A 17,501-nucleotide genomic window follows, 5' to 3' on the forward strand; every position below is an offset into this window, starting at 1 on the left:
ACTTTTCCTGGTAACTAATTACATTTATAAGGGAGAAATTACTACTACTTATACTAACTCAACTACTTTTTTGGAAAAGTATTGAGTAACTATCACTTAAGTTTTTAAAGTAATTTGCCCAACACTCTCATGCAGTCACATCGTACGTACAAGCCGACACGTACACCCTGAGCCCCTCTTCAGCACTACGTAGCCGGATGCTGAAGTCCTCTGCTCCTCTTTTTGCTGGACGTCTATTTCTGTCACCACGCAGGACGCGAATAGTGTCGTTATCTGCTGCAAGAGGCAGCCTGAGAGAGAGAAAAATCTGTGCATGAGTACGTGCAAATACCTGCATGTGTGCATCCGAATGCCTCAGCGTATCAGCCCCGACTCCAATCACTGAGCGCTCTAATCAACAGCAGAGTGGTTGCGACGGTGCCACAAGTCACGGCTTGTCACTGGTGTGTGTGTTCAGTATGCAAAAAGCATGTGTCACCATAAATGTCAAGCACAGCTGCTCACCTGCAGCAAAAACATGACGCTTTGTTCCTTCCAACCTTGAAGGTTGAGGATCCAGATTTATGTTTTGAGCTGTAATTTGGACAAATTGTTGGATGTTTCACATGACGCCACTACAAAGGCGCTCGAACGTAAATGCCAGACTGCAAAGCCGAGCCGCGCTTTGAGATCAAACCAGATGGGGAGGCAGAAAGGGAGTGACCCAGGGAGAAAAGAGGGAAATAGAGAGGTGATATTTATGTTAAACAGATGAATACAGAGAGGGACAGAAAATTACAGTGGGAAGAAATGTTGGAGAGTATCAGTCCTCCCAAAATGGAAATGACATAAATATCTTCTTCAAAGGGGGTAATGTAAACTTGAACCAATAACGCTGAGAAAATAAAGAGATCAAATTAGAGACTATACATTTCATGTGGGGGAAGCAAATCAGCAAACTTTATAGTTACAGTTTTGTTTTTTGTAGACGTGATCTGTGCTTATTTCAAGTTTCAGATTTCTGCTTTGAAAGCGAACAGATTGTCTGACAGTGACCTCTCCGTACTGAGTAAAACTTTAACACCAAGTCAGCCACTTTTGCATTTTTCTGCAGGGATTTACTATGCAAAAATAAAATAATTAAAAAAAATAAATAAATAACACTGAGTGAGTGTTGTCTCGCAGTGCAAAAACACTCCCACAGACAAATAAACACATAGATGCAGAGTGCAGAGGAGGCCTCACAGCAGGTCAGGGAGCCAAACCCAGCCCGGACTCTCTGTGACAGGTTATTTTCAGATGTAAACACACAACACTCAGCATGTTTGTGAGTGTGTGTGTGTGCTGCTGCTGCTGCTGCGACCTCCAGGTGGCAAATGCAAAGTAAAAAGAGCTTCAAGGCGTTACACAATCAAGAGGAGCACGAGTGGTTTTTCACCTCCACACTTTGTTGACTCACAGCTCAGGAATACGAAGCATGGCTTGAAAACAAAGCTTAGTGGAAACGTACAGGAGGAGTGATCGCTTGGTGAATAGGTGAACAGTTACACATCATAAATCAGCTAAATGAAAGCAAAGACGATCCACCACTAAAGAGAAACTTGGGAGCTGAATTTGGCGAGATGCGGCCCATAAATAAGGAATCTGTCAAGTGGTCACTTTGCGGTTGGGTTTCCCAAAAATGACTCACGATGACGATCTCATAACCACAGGAATAAAAGTTGACAAGGGTTAATTGTGTACTTCTGAAAAGCTACAAACACATGAAGGCTGCACACATCATTCATGGTGACCCATAATGAGACGCTAATCAGAGAAAATGAGAGCTTTGAAACTTAAAGCTCCTGTGACGATTTTTCCTTAAAGCAAAAATGAATGTCCTTCCTCTTTATGACCTCAAAACACAAACAAGACAATCAACAAGAACAGAGACCATTTCTTTATGAGATTTTCTTTAATGTCTGAAACTGGTGTCAGCTTTTATTAATGTTCGCAAAGACTTCACTTCTCAATGACAAACATTCAACTCGGACAAGAAGCAGAAAGGAAATTTTGATAGAAGCTGTAATGACTGTTTTGTCTGCAGGGGGTGCAAATTTTCCTTACAGGAGCTTTAAAAACTAAAAACAAAGAAAGAAACTGAAATGGAAAGTTTTAACTGGTGCCTGCTTAGAAATCTTGGGCTGTGTCCAAAATCACTCCCTATTCACTTGATAGTGAATAGGCCATTTTGTAGTGCTGTCTTAAATCTGAGTGAGCATGGAAATTCACTATGTAGTCCACTCAATGCTCACTATTTAAGCACTCTATAGCATCATGCATTGTTGGTTTAAACAGAAAAAAAAGGTTAATAACATGATAACTGTTTACTGATAACTTGAATCAATATCAAAAACTAGGGATGGACAGATTATCGCCAGGCCGATTATCGAAGCCGATATATGGCATTTTGAGGCATGTCGGCGTCTGCCTTTTTTCAAATTCATTTTTAATCTGAGGGCCGATAAGAAACAAATTTAAAACTGTGTTTCTGAGGCTCTGATGCAGCCGCTCAGCTCTCTGCAGTCACTATCATAGACTGTAAAAAAAAAAAAGGGACAGCCACTTGCTCGGCTCAAAGTGAGGTCGCCACAAAAACTGCTCCTCCTAGTGGCTAGCTGCAGTATAGGTCAAAAAAATCCATCTCCCCAGTCTGGGCTGTGGTCAAACTTTAAAAAATTAATACTCCTCGTAGAAATAATAATTATTTTTTTCACCCAGCTCCATTAAGATTCTCCCAGAATCCCTCACAGTCTCTACTGCTCAGACTCTGGCTACAGTTGCTGCCAATGGCTGCGCCTGTGACGGCGGTATTTTGGCTTCAAAACTGTAAATAAATGGCGGAGCCATGCTGTCCACTCTATATACAGTCTACGGTCACTACTCAATCCCCAGCAATGTCCCACCCACAGTACCATCTGATTGGTTACAAGCAGAGATATGGCTTGGGCCACCAGAGCCTCCTTGACTCCAAATAATCGGTATCGGTATCGGCCCGTAAAAATCCATATCAGTGTATCTCTTATTAAAAACTGTCAGAGAATAACACTTATCTCTCAGTTTAACCCTCGGACAAGCCCGTCTACAACTTCAAGCAGAGAAACAAACAACACAGACGGCGCTGAACTATTCATCACGGGTGATGCATTCACTGGACCTTGTAAATCTCAGACACAGCATAAGTTGCCGCACGAATGTACGGTTTATTTCCTTAAAAAATAACATGTAAAAAACAATTTATTATATTTGACTGTTGTAAAGAATATGCTTAGTAATGTTAGTGTTAACTGAAATCAATGCCGTTTTGTAGTGTTTGAGAAAAAATCTAACTGTGAATCCCCAGCCGTCCATGAACAACGCAAGAATAATTACGTCACGTTACTCATTAATTACGAGTCAGTAGTGTCCGAAATGTTGTTTTATGTTTTTAATGTTGATTTCGGACACAACCTTGGTAAAAATGGACTTAGAGTCTGAAACAGCGACCTTTAGTTCCATTGTAAGTGAACACCTCATTCATAAACAGCTCAAGAGGGTGAAACTCAACTAATCTTTTCCTGATCAAACCAGAAACTGCCCCATTAACACAACAACACACTCAGTATAGGGGTTTAATAAAGCTGCCACTGTCTGGCGCTTAAGTCAACTCTACACACACACTCTGGCTTCACGGCTGATGGACTGATACCACAGGACAAGGAGCTGACAGAGAGAGGAGAGTGGTCGGCCTGCATTCTTCCTCTCCCGCTCTGTCATTCTCCTGTTGCTGCCACACGGCCTGCCGGCGCTCAGCACGCTCCCACACACAGCTGGAATCCAACCAATTACCAGCGGAAAAAGAAACACTTCCTGTTTTGCTTGCAGGGCTATTAACAATGCATGACAGGGGCTGGATTTCAAAATAAAGTGACTAACAGGTACAAATGTCGTGTGTTTTTTGTTCCAGGAAAGAAGAGCTGAAAGTGGAGTGAGAGGAGAAGAGGACGTGTCTGCATTGGGTGAGCTGCAGCTTCAAATTCAATCAGTCAGTTGTAAAGAATCAGAGGGAGACAATAACACAACACTCTGTTTGCTGTAAGATAAATTACATCAGCCCTGGAATAACTCAGACACGTGTCATAATAATACACTCCTTTCAATATCTGCATCCGGCAGCCCAAACCACACACTGCTGGCGGTCTTATTGTGTTAACCGTAACACCCTGCCTCCTCAATGGGGTCCTTTCACACAACTCTGAGCCTCTTAACAAGACTGGCAGGAGAACAAGAGACGCTTTCTCAACACACACACTGCATTTAATAGATACAGTGAGGCTGTGTAAGGTTACAGGCTGAGGGCAGAGGGACAGAGGGAAAGTCTGGTTGCTCAAGTTGTGGAGCTGTTGGGAAAATGGCAGCTCCAGTCACCTCTTAATGCACCGTACGTGAAAGGATTTTTTGCTGTTTTGTTGAGATACATCCTTTTAAAGATGCTATGAGGAGGATCTGTTTTTATTGCACTCCCTTGCCACCTTGTGGCCCGGAGTCTATGCACATTGTCGCAAATTACTTTTAGTGAAAAAAATTTCTTTGTTTCAAGACAACTTTTTACTGGGTACAACGCATCAAGGTAAGGGGCTTATCAGTACAGTCACATAGTGATATGGTTTGAAACATGACATCAAGCAAACGTTGAAGTAGCCGGCTATATGTAGCGCTATCGGCAGCTTGGTGTTCCAATGTATCTGTAGGCTAACATGACGACAAGTAAACACTGTCAATTTGTAAGTAGTTTAGTAGCTGTCTATATTTAGTTTAGCTGGAAGCCCGGTGCTCTGAGACATGTCTGTGATGTGTAACCTGTAGGGATGGATACCGAATTAGGTACTTTTATAGGTACCGACCGAATTCTCTCAAAAGTACCGGGTACCGATTCATGGAAAATCAAAAGGTACCATGTTTAGGTACCTAAATGCATCCTTGTGACTTTGAGGGACTGGAAGAGTAGGTAATTTTCCATGCTGGCCATGAACACAGCATTGCAAGGTTGTATATTGAAGAATAAATATGTGAAGTTAAAGAAATTTGAGATTTTATCACGACTAACTTTTTTAAAATTGACATTTTTTACCACATGAACACAAAAAGTACCGAAATTGGTACCGTTGAGCACCATTACCAATTGCCAGGTACCGGGCATTGGTACCGTATTGGTTCAAATGTGAAAGGTACCCATCCCTAGTAACGTTAGTAAATCCTGGTTATGTCCTGTCAGTCATCTACCAAGCAGAGCTAACATAACCTCTCTCTTCATTTTATTGATAGACTCTCAAGTTTGAACAGAGCACTGCAGAATAACTGCTGACTGTGGGTTGGAATGGACATTATAACCAACAGCTTAGCTCATGTTTCAACCTTTGGCTTGTGCCCTATCACTCTCCTGTTTATCTTTCTTCTGCTCTTCTGTCCTTTTTCTGTCTGACAATTAGGCTCCAGTGTCCACCATCACTACAAAATTAATCACATCAATCGTTTTCAGCAGAGATAAAACACAAATCTCTGTGTTTTATCTCTTCTCACTACATAACTTTGTCAGCCGGCGTGGTGTTGTCATAGAGACCTAAAAGTGCTGTAAATCAATCCAGTCCTTGACGGCCCGAACTGGAAGCTAAGAAGTAGCAATTTAAAATAACCTGTATCCAGTAATATTGGTGTTGATAATCTCATTTTAAAGTGTGGATTATGATCAGGCATGTATCTAGAAGGGAGACTTTTTCAAGATCACTTTCAAACTCCTAACAGCCACTTTAAAGAAACATATTAATGCTTTTGCATGCCTTCTTTAAAAATCTGGATAGTAGATGGAGTCAAAACCAGGTGGCTAACAATGCTAAACCCTATTATCAGGGTCGGACCAGGTCAGTATTTGCCGAGGTTCAGTCACGCTTGTGTCGCTGCTAAAATCTGTCACTCTGATCTAACTTCTTCTTTACACACCCTCCCTGACCCCTCACCTTCTGTCCTTCCTTACCCCAGTGTTGTGCTAGTCGTCAATGAGCTGTGACAGGGACTGTATGGGCTTATAAAGGCACACACACACACACACACACACACTCACACACACACACTCACAGGACATGACCATAGCCTCGGGGATCTGGACGCACTCCGCTACTCTCGCTAATTGCCTTACAGCTCCTCCAACTCTCTCTGCAGCCCGCTCCTCCTCAGGGGGACACAGAGAAGAAGAAACAGAGACCAGCAGTGGTCTAGACTCCTTATTACAGGGTTCATTTTTCCACCGTCACACGTGCATGTGTTAAAGAATTTGTGCGTGGCGTGTCTGCGCGCTGTAAATTATTCTCCACGCAGACAGTTCTTCAATGTCAGCACACACTCACCGGCTCTGTTTCTGCCTTAATCCTGGAGTTTCAACATCAAAGCTGCCATGAATTACAGCCCACTCAGACATCCTGTGTGTTTTACCTGCCTTTTCCTAACTGCTGACTTCACGTCTCCGCCACACCTAATGTATATATATTTAGATATGCTGTAAAATTGAGGCGCGTGCTTGTGACGAATCACAGCCAAATGTCTGTCTGCTTTCCTCATCAATGCAACCTGTAGCTGTGTGTGCAGAAACCAAACCTCCCCTGAGCTCAGCGAGCTGCTCATTAACTCCCCCACTCTGCACAATAGTCAGTTAATAGTGTTAATATTTCTACGTGAAAGCAAACACTGAGAGCAAACAAAGGTGCTGCTCTGTGATATTCGTGTACACTCACTGCTCTGCTGCAAAACTGGCAGATCACACATGTGTAAGCAAACACACAGGTATGCATTGTTCTGTGTCTTACAGGTCGGCTCAGGAATCTACTGTACTCACCTCATGACGTGTACGAACGGATGTGAGAGCAAACAAATGGTTCTTTATTTAGACAAATTGCTACTCGCTGCTACAATAACAAAGCATCATTCATTGGCTGCCTGTCTCTGTGGCAGGAGTCAGGTCATCTCAGGCTCTCTGCACACGACAGAATAACACGATATCCTGTTTACCACAGGGACTGTCCTCTTATGTCTATTAATGACACTCAACAACTTTTTCTTATGCTGGTGAGCAGACGTCTTTGAGAGACCTCAAAACCAGACACACATCACTTCATGGTTCCTTATTCTGCAAACTGTGCTGATAGAGGGTTATTCTCCCATTTGTGCTTTCAGTTTTCAATATATTTCCAAACAGCGTGAAAATTCAGACGGAAGACTGAATGAAATATCATTTGATTGCTGTGTGTGCAATCATGTGACCTGAAAACACATCTACTGTCACCAGTTTCTTGTTTTTCCAGATTAATTTACAATTCTGACATCAGGTCTGATAATCAGTTAAGTTTGCCCCCTTCACCTGAACTCACCAGAGAACTGACTGCTGTGACATAATCTGGGTATCTGTGAAATGAAAGCACCAAAAATGCTGCAATAGGGTCTATATTAGAATTGCTGACTCAAGAGGCGGGCTTTGAGGCTCCTCACTTACAGCTACAGGGCACCAGACCTGTCAGTCATGAGAGCTCTGTCTCTGATTGGCTCGTGATCTTGATATCCTCTAAACGGCTTTTTTTTAGAAAAAAATTCAATCTCCGTATAGTGTGTGCTGAGGGTAAAATTAGTGACTCAGAACTAAGTCATTTTTTGAACCAGGCTTGTTAGAGCCCGATTTGTAACAATAACCTGAAATGTTATTGAAAGAATGTAATAAAACCCAAAATGTGACAAGATGTTACATTTTGGGTTGGGTGTGAATGCGGTTTTCAGTCTTTCTGCAGCTAGCCTCTATCAGACTGTCAACGAACTGCATGGGCTTCATTATTATAAACCAGATGTTTCCCCCTTTGTTTTGATAATTAAAAGGTGCTAACACTACACTGGTGACACATGACATCAAACATAATTAACATGTGAATAACTTTGGGTTTTCGGGGTAAGATATTGTTGGTATGTAATTTGTGGTGATAATCTGTTTTGATGTAGCTTAATTTGGTAAACAAATTGATTGGTTTATGGTTGATCATACTGGAGGAGGCAGTTGAAGTGATGTGATTTTCTTTTAATTTAAGTGAGTCTGACACTTAACTGGGCCCAACCTCAGCCTCTCAGTGACTTCTTTGTTCTTTGAAGTCACTATTTCCTTTCTGAGTGAAATATTCTTCTGAGCAGATGTAATGCAACATCTTAACAATGGAGTAAATAATAATAATAATAATCCAATTTTTGTGATAGATTATGTAACAATAATTCACAACTACAAGAAAAAATTAGGTGCATCCTGAGAGGGCAGTTGTTGTTTTTTTTTTTTTTGGCAGTTTGATCCCAAGCCTTCATGTGCAGAGGCCAAGGTGGTGAGAATCCATATCTGACCTATGACCCTTTCACTTCCTGTTTCCACCACCATCCACAGCCCTATCTTCTGAATCATGCATCAAATGCACAAAGTAAAAAAGAGAAAATAAAGGCAGATCTAAAGCTGATAAACCTGCACAGCAAAAAAAAAAAAAGGTGCACATTTTCTTGGGATAAAGCTGAGAATCAGTGACATGGATAGATCGTTGCATTGACTGTTCTTCCTCCATGAGACAGACAGCCTATAGGTAAATGGATGTTCTCACTTCTTCATCCCTTCATTCTGTCACTACCCTCCTCCTCTCCCCTCTTTCTGCCTTGTTTGCGCCTAACATGGGGAATCTCGTGGTTGTGCGCACCTGCTGCAGGCAAATTGTGTAGCTGAGGTCCGTTGTTGATGTCTTAATAGACTGTTGCTGACTGATGTCTGCTTTTGCTGAGATGGTAGGACTGTTTGAACTGAATGTGCAGCTCATTTTGCTAATCAAACAAAGTACTGAGGACTAACGTTGGCCCTCGGGATCCTTTTATTTGTATTTGAGAGTTTAGGACAACAACATCCAAGTAAAGTAACAGAACAGATGATCACACAGTTAATTGTTTAGACGTGTGTTGCAGGAGCTGCTTGCTAAGCGGTGAAAAGTTTCTTGTTAAGTTATGATCTCAGGAGGTAAACACAGGGCACCCGAGGCCATGGAGGATAGGCATGTCAGCGTCGGGGCGGGGGGATCTCTGCCAGCCAGCCTCCTCAGCTCTGGCAGAAGTTTCACAATAAATTCCTCTGTGACATCCTAATCAGCAGCAGCGATCTCCATTCCACATTTATCTTATGAGTGTGTGGCACATGTCTGTGGCGCTTTTTTAATCAGAGGAGAAACCCTCAGGGCAGAATGACTAGAAAAATCACAAACGGTAACTCCAAGAAAAGGAGGGGGTGTGGGGACGGGGGCCTGAAAAACAGGTAGCGCTGCACAGTGCCTGACTTTAAAAGAAAATGGGTCCCACTTGTGTAAGAGTTACTGTGCACAAACCGTCTACTGACACATAACTGACCTGACTCAACCTGAATTTCACAACATATTTCAGCCATGACAACACTGACTGCTGAGCTTGTGATGAGTAAATGCGAACAACAGGTAATTAATCAGTCATTTGTCAGTCACTGTAAATTTATTTCTTCCTTCCTCTACCGGACACAGCTGTCATCTTATACATTTTTCATTGACATTAAAGGAAGCTAAGTCTTTTTTAAATAAGAAGGTGTTATGTGGAACTCAAAGTTTGAAACGATTCACCCTCTTTTTTAACAAGTCACTGAAATCAGACACTCCTAAATATAATTCCCATTCAAATATCTCTTCTTTAGTGTCAACCAAACAAAGTACCCCTGTGATAACAGTGAAATTATGAATAACTTGGAAGAGAAAGCAAGGCAGTTTGAGTTTGGAAGATTGCTTCTTTGTTATAACACCTCTTGCTAGTAAATCTTATATAGTCTTGGAAAGCCTGTTTATTTCTCTTTCAAATGGCGCCACATTTGCCAGAAATGGCATTTGTAGGATGAGTCACAGAGCTGAGTACGTGGGTTGTGCCAGTGCACCAACAGCTTAGGCCTTGTGTACAAGTAGCCAGGTATTTTAAAAAACATATCTTCCTTTGATTTGTTTTTAAAAAGACTTTTGTCTGCTCGCAGTGGGGGAAAAAAAGGTGTAAAACTGTGGTTTGGTGTAAATGACAGTCTACTACACTGTAAAAATCAAACTTTATATGATTTTAAATAGAGATGGATACCTTTCACATTTGAAACGATACGGTGCCAATTCCAGGTACCTGGCAATCAGTATCGGTACTTAACGGTACCAATTTTCGGTACTTTTGTGTGTTTATGTCGCAAAATATATCAATTTGTTTAATAATAAAAAGTAAATTATTTTCAATTGACATATTCGTTCTCTAATATGTAACCTTGTAATGCTGTGTTCGTGCCTGGCAAGGAAAATCACCTACTCTTCCACTCCCGCACAGTAACAAGGATGCGTTAAGGTACCTAAATATGGTACCTTTTGATTTTACTTGAATTGGTACCCGGTACTTATGACAGAATTCGGTTGGTACCTTTAAAAGTACCTAATTCGATACCTTACCTAATTTTGAACCAACTGACCCAAGAATAGAGAGTAAACATTGATGTTTACGGCATCAAAACCCACATCACCAAGTTCAGGAATAACATATTTTGAATATACTTTGAGATTACATTTATTGTACAGTTTATGGGCAACATACAGTGGAGTTGCTCTTTGGCACCATCTACCGCAGTGGAGGTGCTGGAGACGTACTGTACCTGCAACTCACCTAAAATATGAATTTTATTTAAACGGAAATATGAATATTAAGAGTTGAAACAGTATTTTATTACAGGTCAAAGTATTGAGATATATTGCCGTAATAACATTTTTTTCACGCCTCTAATAAACATATAAGAGTTTGTACAGTTTCCCAGATACCCAGTTATATGGACATGGCTTTATTCTGCTGTTGCTTTTGATTTGATTCCCCAGGTGCAGCCAATCAGCTGCCTGATTAGCACCTGATTGGCTGCACCTGTGAGCATGGGGCCTGTTACAGTGGGCAGTAGTAGTAAGCAGTATCAGGGGTCTTCCAAAGCAGATACTACTATTGGTTTCAGAACTACACAAGACGAAGATGCATCTATTTCCTTTTTTTACTGTTACATCAAAGAAAAGATTGAAAAATTAGTCTGAATTTAAAGTCTATCTAAAGTCTTAATCTCTAAACGTCTGCACACAGTGGAATTGAATCTGCCAAATGACGCTGGAGTCTGCCTCCTTCCTCTCCAAGCTGCCACACTTCTAAGCCGAGCTACATGTAAGGTAAACAATGTGATGTTTACCTGTTAGCACCAGCGCCGCCTTAGGTTTCTGTTTACCATTCCATCACTGTAGCCCTGAGCGCTGACAAAGCCCCCAGCCCTAATGAACACTTTGACAGCTACAGAGCTGCCACGAGTCACTGCGGGGGCTGTCGTGGCAGGTGGAGGAGACGTGCATTTGTCAGATTCCTGTCATACTCCGGCTGGCAACATGAACCAACCTGAGAAAGGAAAGGCCAAGACGGTGAAATAAGAAGTATTTGAGCGATGCATCGAAACACGAGTGTCACCTGTGAGCTCCTCTCTGCTGTACAGAGCATGTTGTAACCTAAGTGCTGCGATGGAAAAGCAGCCAGACTGTTGTGTAGAATCCATTAGGATGTACATAAATCAGATGAGCAAACAGTGAGTGATCAAAGGATACATGAAAAGATAATTCATATGTTCAGACAGGCGGTTGGATAATGTGCGAGTGTTTCCTCAGCCAGTTCGTGTGACAATGTTTGTCTAAGAGGGACGATCAGGCCGCCTGTGGGTCGGTCTGACAGTCAGTCAGTGTGCCTGCCTGCTGCCTGACTCATACACACCCTTCAATTTAGCTCAGCTTCAATTTGAACTCTTGCTGAGCGCTGTCGCAACAAAGGACTGAAGCACAAACTGTGTCGACATCAAACTTTGCACAGAGTGGGGTCCTGGGTGATCTTTTATTCAAAGAGAATAAGCTTAAATCAGATCTTTGTTCCCTTGTTGACTGTGGCAGAACAAAAGCATCCTGATCATGGAAATGTTTCAGGATTAAAGTCAGGAAGCAGCTCTGTAAATAAATTCAGTGAAAATCAGCAGGCCAGGTGACAGCACAGCTGTGCAGTCATGTTGGAGCTGGAATGACTGTCAGAGCGGGTATGCAGAGCGTCGGAGTGTGCGCATTACTCCGAGCTTGTGGCTTACTGATAAAACTGGTCCATCCAGCCACTTCTAACCGCAAACACACACACACACAGCACAAACATTTCCCTGTCCTCGCTCAAAGACAGGTACTCTCAGGTGCTATCAAGACGCTCAAGAGGAGAGATCTTTGTGTAACACCTGATCCAGCTCACTGTGGATGACCCTGCTGGGACGACAGAGCTTTGGACAACACTGCTGCTCGGCGGAGTGAGTGAGTGAGTGGGTGAGCCGCGCTGTACAATCCAGTTTTGATTCTAGGAGGAGGCGTCGCTAGTCAAGCACAGGATGTGATTGCACAAGCCGAGACCTGGAGAGAGTCCAGCTTTGTGACACCGGTTCGTCATATTTGCTGGTTTCCTGGTGAGGTAGTCTGTTTGGATTTGAGAGAGTGTGACTACTGCATTTAGTGTGTTTTTTTCTGTTGTGTGCTCGAAGGAAAGGAAGACAAACAGAGAGTTACAAAGCTGAAACTGTTAGGTCAAAGATAGACTCATCAGAGCGGCAGGGAAAAAAGTGTTCTCTGTTCCGTCACAGTAAACAGATCAGATAGGTTTCCATTCAAGTCAAAGTGTCAACATACACTAGATCTGTCTGCTTGGCTGGTCTGTCATGTCACAGGTTTTATTCAGCCATCTTATTTTTAACAGACGCGGAGCTGTGATGCATAAATTCATGAAAGATCCAGCGAGACAGGAAGTTGTGACCAGAAACTACCTAAAAACACGGGAGACTTTCAAAATCGAACTAACCGTATCAAAATCAGTTTGTATTTAGCTTGACTAGAAGAACAAATACACACAATGAGCAGAGCCAGACCAGGAGTCAACAGGTAGGGATGGGTACCAAATAGGGCTGTCACGATATTACATTTTCACTTCCGATACGATACCAATACTGCAGCATTGAGTATTGGTCGATACTGATATTAATCTGATACGATATCAGCATTAAACATATATACTTTTATTACTTATTTTGTAGTATGTCTGTCATGTTAGAAAAGGCTTGATTAAGTGATATTATTCAAACAAAGAACAGTCGTCAGCAACAGTAGGTATGAGGAAAAACTGACCCATTTATTATTAACCAATAGGTAACAGAAAATGATTATATCAGAGATTTTAGATGCATTCCGCTACGATACCAATACTTGTTTTTTGCTGATATCGGACCGATATCCGATATCAATATCGGACTGGGACACCTCTAGTACCGAATTAGGTACTTTTATTGGTACTGACTCAATTCTGTCAAAATTACTGGGTATTGGATCAAAGGTTCCATGTTTAGGTACCTAAAAGCATCCTTGTGACTGGGAGGGAGTGGAAGAGTAGGTGATTTCCCATACTGGACATGAACACAGCATTACAAGGTTATATATTGTAGAATGAATATGTTAAATTGAAAAAAAAGGTATTATTAAACAAATTCATATTTTTTTGCCACATAAACCCAAAAAAGTACAGAAAATTGGTACCACTGAGTACCGATATTGACAGTGCAAGTTATCCATCCCTATCAACAGATTTGAGGTTATACAGCCCAACATGGATGAAAAGAGACTTATTAATGGACTGGGAAGAGCAGGAGCTTTGACTGTCAGTCATGCAGCGTGTGGGACTGAACACGTAACTGGTGTAACTTGACAAACATCATCAAGACGCAGCGCAACGGAGTCGCACTGCAGATGTATCTGGTGTATTTGAAGCATTTTGTACAAGAGAAGGAGAAAAGTGCAAACACCACAGAGATATGAGATCTGTGCTTCACTGAATGTCTTTGTTTTCATGTAACACGAGACTCCTGTGGTGAAGATCTCAGACAGATGCGATTGTGATTGTGACCCGTGATGACAATCCGTCCTGAGAGGTCACAGGGCAGGGCGTGGGGATAAAAGACGCGTGTCAGTGTCGTGATTGAGCCAAACAAGAGCACATTGTCTGAGACAGAGAGAAGAGAGCGTTTCCTGTCTCCTCCATGAAAACAAAATCATGTCTAGCATCTACAGCACTGTCAGTTATATCCTTCAGCAATAAAACGAAAGGAAATGGAGCACATTTCCTTTTGGAACTCGTAGTGTCTGACCTCCGTGCTCCAAACTTTTAAGGACGCAGAGGGAGATGTGGGATATGTGGACGCAGAGTCCAAGTTCTGGTCTGCTTGTCCGCCCACGATTACCTGCTTTGACTTTCCTGGGCCTGAGCTTACAGGAAGTTAAATCTGGGCGCATCATTTACCCAGACACACTCCAGAGGGTTTTGGGTTTCATGCTGCCCTGGAGGAGCAGAGAAAGCACCTGTTGTGGAGACGAGGAGAGCTTCAGGTGTACATATGTGTGTGTGTGTGTGTAACCAAAGCTGGGTGTGACCCCGTGTCAAACAAGGCCTGTTATCTGCGCTGTCTGGAACACAGAATACAGCGCAACAGTGGAAACACTAATCCAGAGTCTGACCTCTGACCTCCAGGAGTTGCTCTCTGCCTCAGTGGTTCATGTGGTTTGTTGTCCTTTTGGACTGATGCTGTTGCTTTCACGTCTCCTTGATATTTAGAAATCAAACATACTCTTCCCCACTTGAAAGTGGACGGAAACATAAACGTCCAGCTCTGCGTCCCTCCTATAGAGCAGCAAATACTCTGTGTTTTTGTGAGTTTACTATTTCAGTTTTACTACCCTCTCAGTCACCCCTGGACTGTGTGTTATGCTCTCTTTCAAGTCCTGCAGCTGCATGTGAAAGGGGTTGAAAGTGAAAGTCCAGCCATGTAAAAAATGGCCTTTCACACTAAAAATAAAGCGCTTTACTACTTATTTAGATGTTCATGATGAAGGGGGATTTGTTTAAAGTGAGAAGTCTCAAGAAAATGAGAGCGATCTTAGCCATGAGGCAAACCGCCAAGACGCTGTGTGTGGGTTAAACGCTTGTTATACAAACCTTTGACATCAGTGAGTCTTGGCAGAGTGGATGCACAATGGATGCATTTCAGGGTCTTTTTTGTGGTTGGGCTGAAAGCTTTGTTTGCGCAGTGTATTCATTAAGCACTGCAGTCCCTAATCCTCTGTCATACCACCTCAAAGCATAGCAGCGATATTGTGGCTTCACGATGAGTATTGTCAGCGACAGATGTAGTAAAACTATCATCTCATTTTCATCTCCACATGTCGTCGTCTCTTTTGTTTATGAGCTCTGCGTGCGTGATTGATCCTGATTCATGTGCGGATCTAGTTTTGATTATCAGGTCTTTATTGCAATCCTGCTACAAGCTTTGATCTCTGCACATCCGATCAGTTTATTGTCAAACATGAGCATCTGAGATCTCATCTCTAAGCAAAGACAGCTGCTGCCAGACTTTGGCATATCACACAGAAATCAGCTTCTTTTTGCAAATAAACTCTTTTCATACTTTCACACTGAAAAAAAAACCCAAATCCTATCAAGTATTTTTGTCTTACCTTAAGTGAAAACTGTCTTGTTATACTTGATATGAGCCACATTTACCTGATCAGTCCAGAAACATGTCTTGTTTTAAGTTATTTAAAACAAAAATGAGATCTGAATTGCTTGAAACAAGTAGAAAAAAAAATCTTCCAATGGGATAGGATATATTAGCAAAAAAATTGCTTCAAATTCGAATTATGTCTCAACACAAGAAACTTTTCTTTTGTTCCATTGTCAGATTCTATTTACTTGTTACAAGCAGTTCAGGCCTCATTTTTGTCTTTAAATAACTTGAAACAAGACATTTTTCTGAACTGGTCAGGTGAATGTGGCTTATATTAATTCTAAAAAGAAATTTTCTACTGAAAAAAAGACAAAAACACTTGATAAGATTTCAGTTTTTGCAGTGCAGTGTTTCAGAATCAAGATCAGAAATACTTTATTGATGCCCGAGGGGAAATTACATTTCAGTTACAATTTATCCAAAACATAAAGGAACACACAGTGACACGGGAATACAGGAAAGGGAGAACCTTGGAGGTGCTAGCGTGCCCAAACCAGGGCTGAACAATTATTTAAACTGACATCACAATGTAATACAATGCAACTTTCAAATCGCAAAGGCTGCAATTTAAAAAAAAAAGTTTTAAAGTTAATTTAAAAAGTGCAATTCACATGTTTACATATTTCAGTAGCTGAGCCAAAAATGTGTCTTTATCTATATTTCTGCGCTGTAGTTTGTGTTTTGTTACAGATGAGAGATCAGTAAGATTTTTATACATTTGATATGTATGTTCAAACTGTGTTTTAGGGAAGTCCCGATCACCATTTTCTGCCCCGATCCCGATCTGGATTATTTCATATTGAGTATTGGCAGATACCAAGTCCCGATCCAATTTTTGGGTTTGGAGATAAACTTTGCTGAAGAAGTGAGAAAGTGAAGCAGCACATTTTTTTGTTTTGTGTATTAAAAATACTGAATACTAAAGAATAATACTTAAAGCTTATTAAGTCTATTTAACTTAGTCCAGCTAGGATCCCAAACCTGTCGGCGGGATCAAAATGACCACTTATTTTTAAATGGCTGGCATGTACGATTTGTATTATTATCATACCAGGCTTGTTGTTCTGTAGTGCTGTGTTCCTGTCTCTGACTATATTTAAGTTAACTAATGATTATTTTATTACATGTCAACAAGGCATAAAGTTAAATCAATCAGCCAATATTCTGCTGTGATTGTAGTACAGGGGTGGCCAACCAGTCAGAGACCAAGAGCCACAAAAATTACCGTGCCAAAGAGCCAAATCACACACACACTTCCTTTTACACATAAATGAAAGGACATAAAATGAAAATCAAAAGATTTCCAAATTTTGAAGTGACATTTGTTGCATTTGTAAGCGTGTTTCAATTCGTACCAAGAGCCGTGTCGAAGACAAATTTTTGTTTTTACAAGAGACAAAGTTTCATCCTTCTATCTATCAAGAAAGGTATGAGCACATGTGCGATGTAGAGAAAAGAAACTGAAACTTAAGTATCAATCTTATCGCCCAAGTATTGATCGATACTGATCACAACATCAATATATCATAAATCAAAGAGCCGCACACCGAAAGGCAAGAGCTACATGTGGCTCGCGAGCCGCAGGTTGGCCACCCCTGTTGTAGTTGTTAAATGAACATATGTTATTCTTATCAATTCATTCATCAAATCATCTCATTTCATCATAACATGTGGACCTGGCCTAGAGGAAAGAATTCACTATATGTTGACAGTATTCTGTCGTGTTGGTCATACTATAGAACGGTTTGTGTTTAGTGAATAA

At 41.4% G+C, this 17,501-nt stretch overlaps 2 protein-coding genes across 3 annotated transcripts in view; one reads left to right on the plus strand and one right to left on the minus strand.

Annotated features, from left to right (window-relative positions):
- Window positions 1-17,501, minus strand: part of LOC141809131 (mitochondrial import inner membrane translocase subunit TIM16-like) — a 170,226-nt gene that overhangs the window by 61,357 nt on the left and 91,368 nt on the right. The gene's annotated exons all lie outside the window — the stretch shown is intronic.
- vasnb (vasorin b) overlaps window positions 1-17,501 on the plus strand; it is a 34,737-nt gene that overhangs the window by 7,868 nt on the left and 9,368 nt on the right. The window contains exon 2 of the mRNA XM_074697658.1: window positions 3,965-4,016. The gene's annotated coding sequence lies outside the window, so the exon portion shown is untranslated. The remainder of the gene's footprint in view (window positions 1-3,964; window positions 4,017-17,501) is intronic.

The sequence above is a fragment of the Halichoeres trimaculatus genome, unplaced genomic scaffold (genome assembly GCF_033239565.1).
Source record: "Halichoeres trimaculatus isolate MK-OKI-2021-1 unplaced genomic scaffold, fHalTri1.1 fHalTri1_scaffold_20, whole genome shotgun sequence".
Taxonomy (NCBI): Eukaryota; Metazoa; Chordata; class Actinopteri; order Labriformes; family Labridae; genus Halichoeres; species Halichoeres trimaculatus.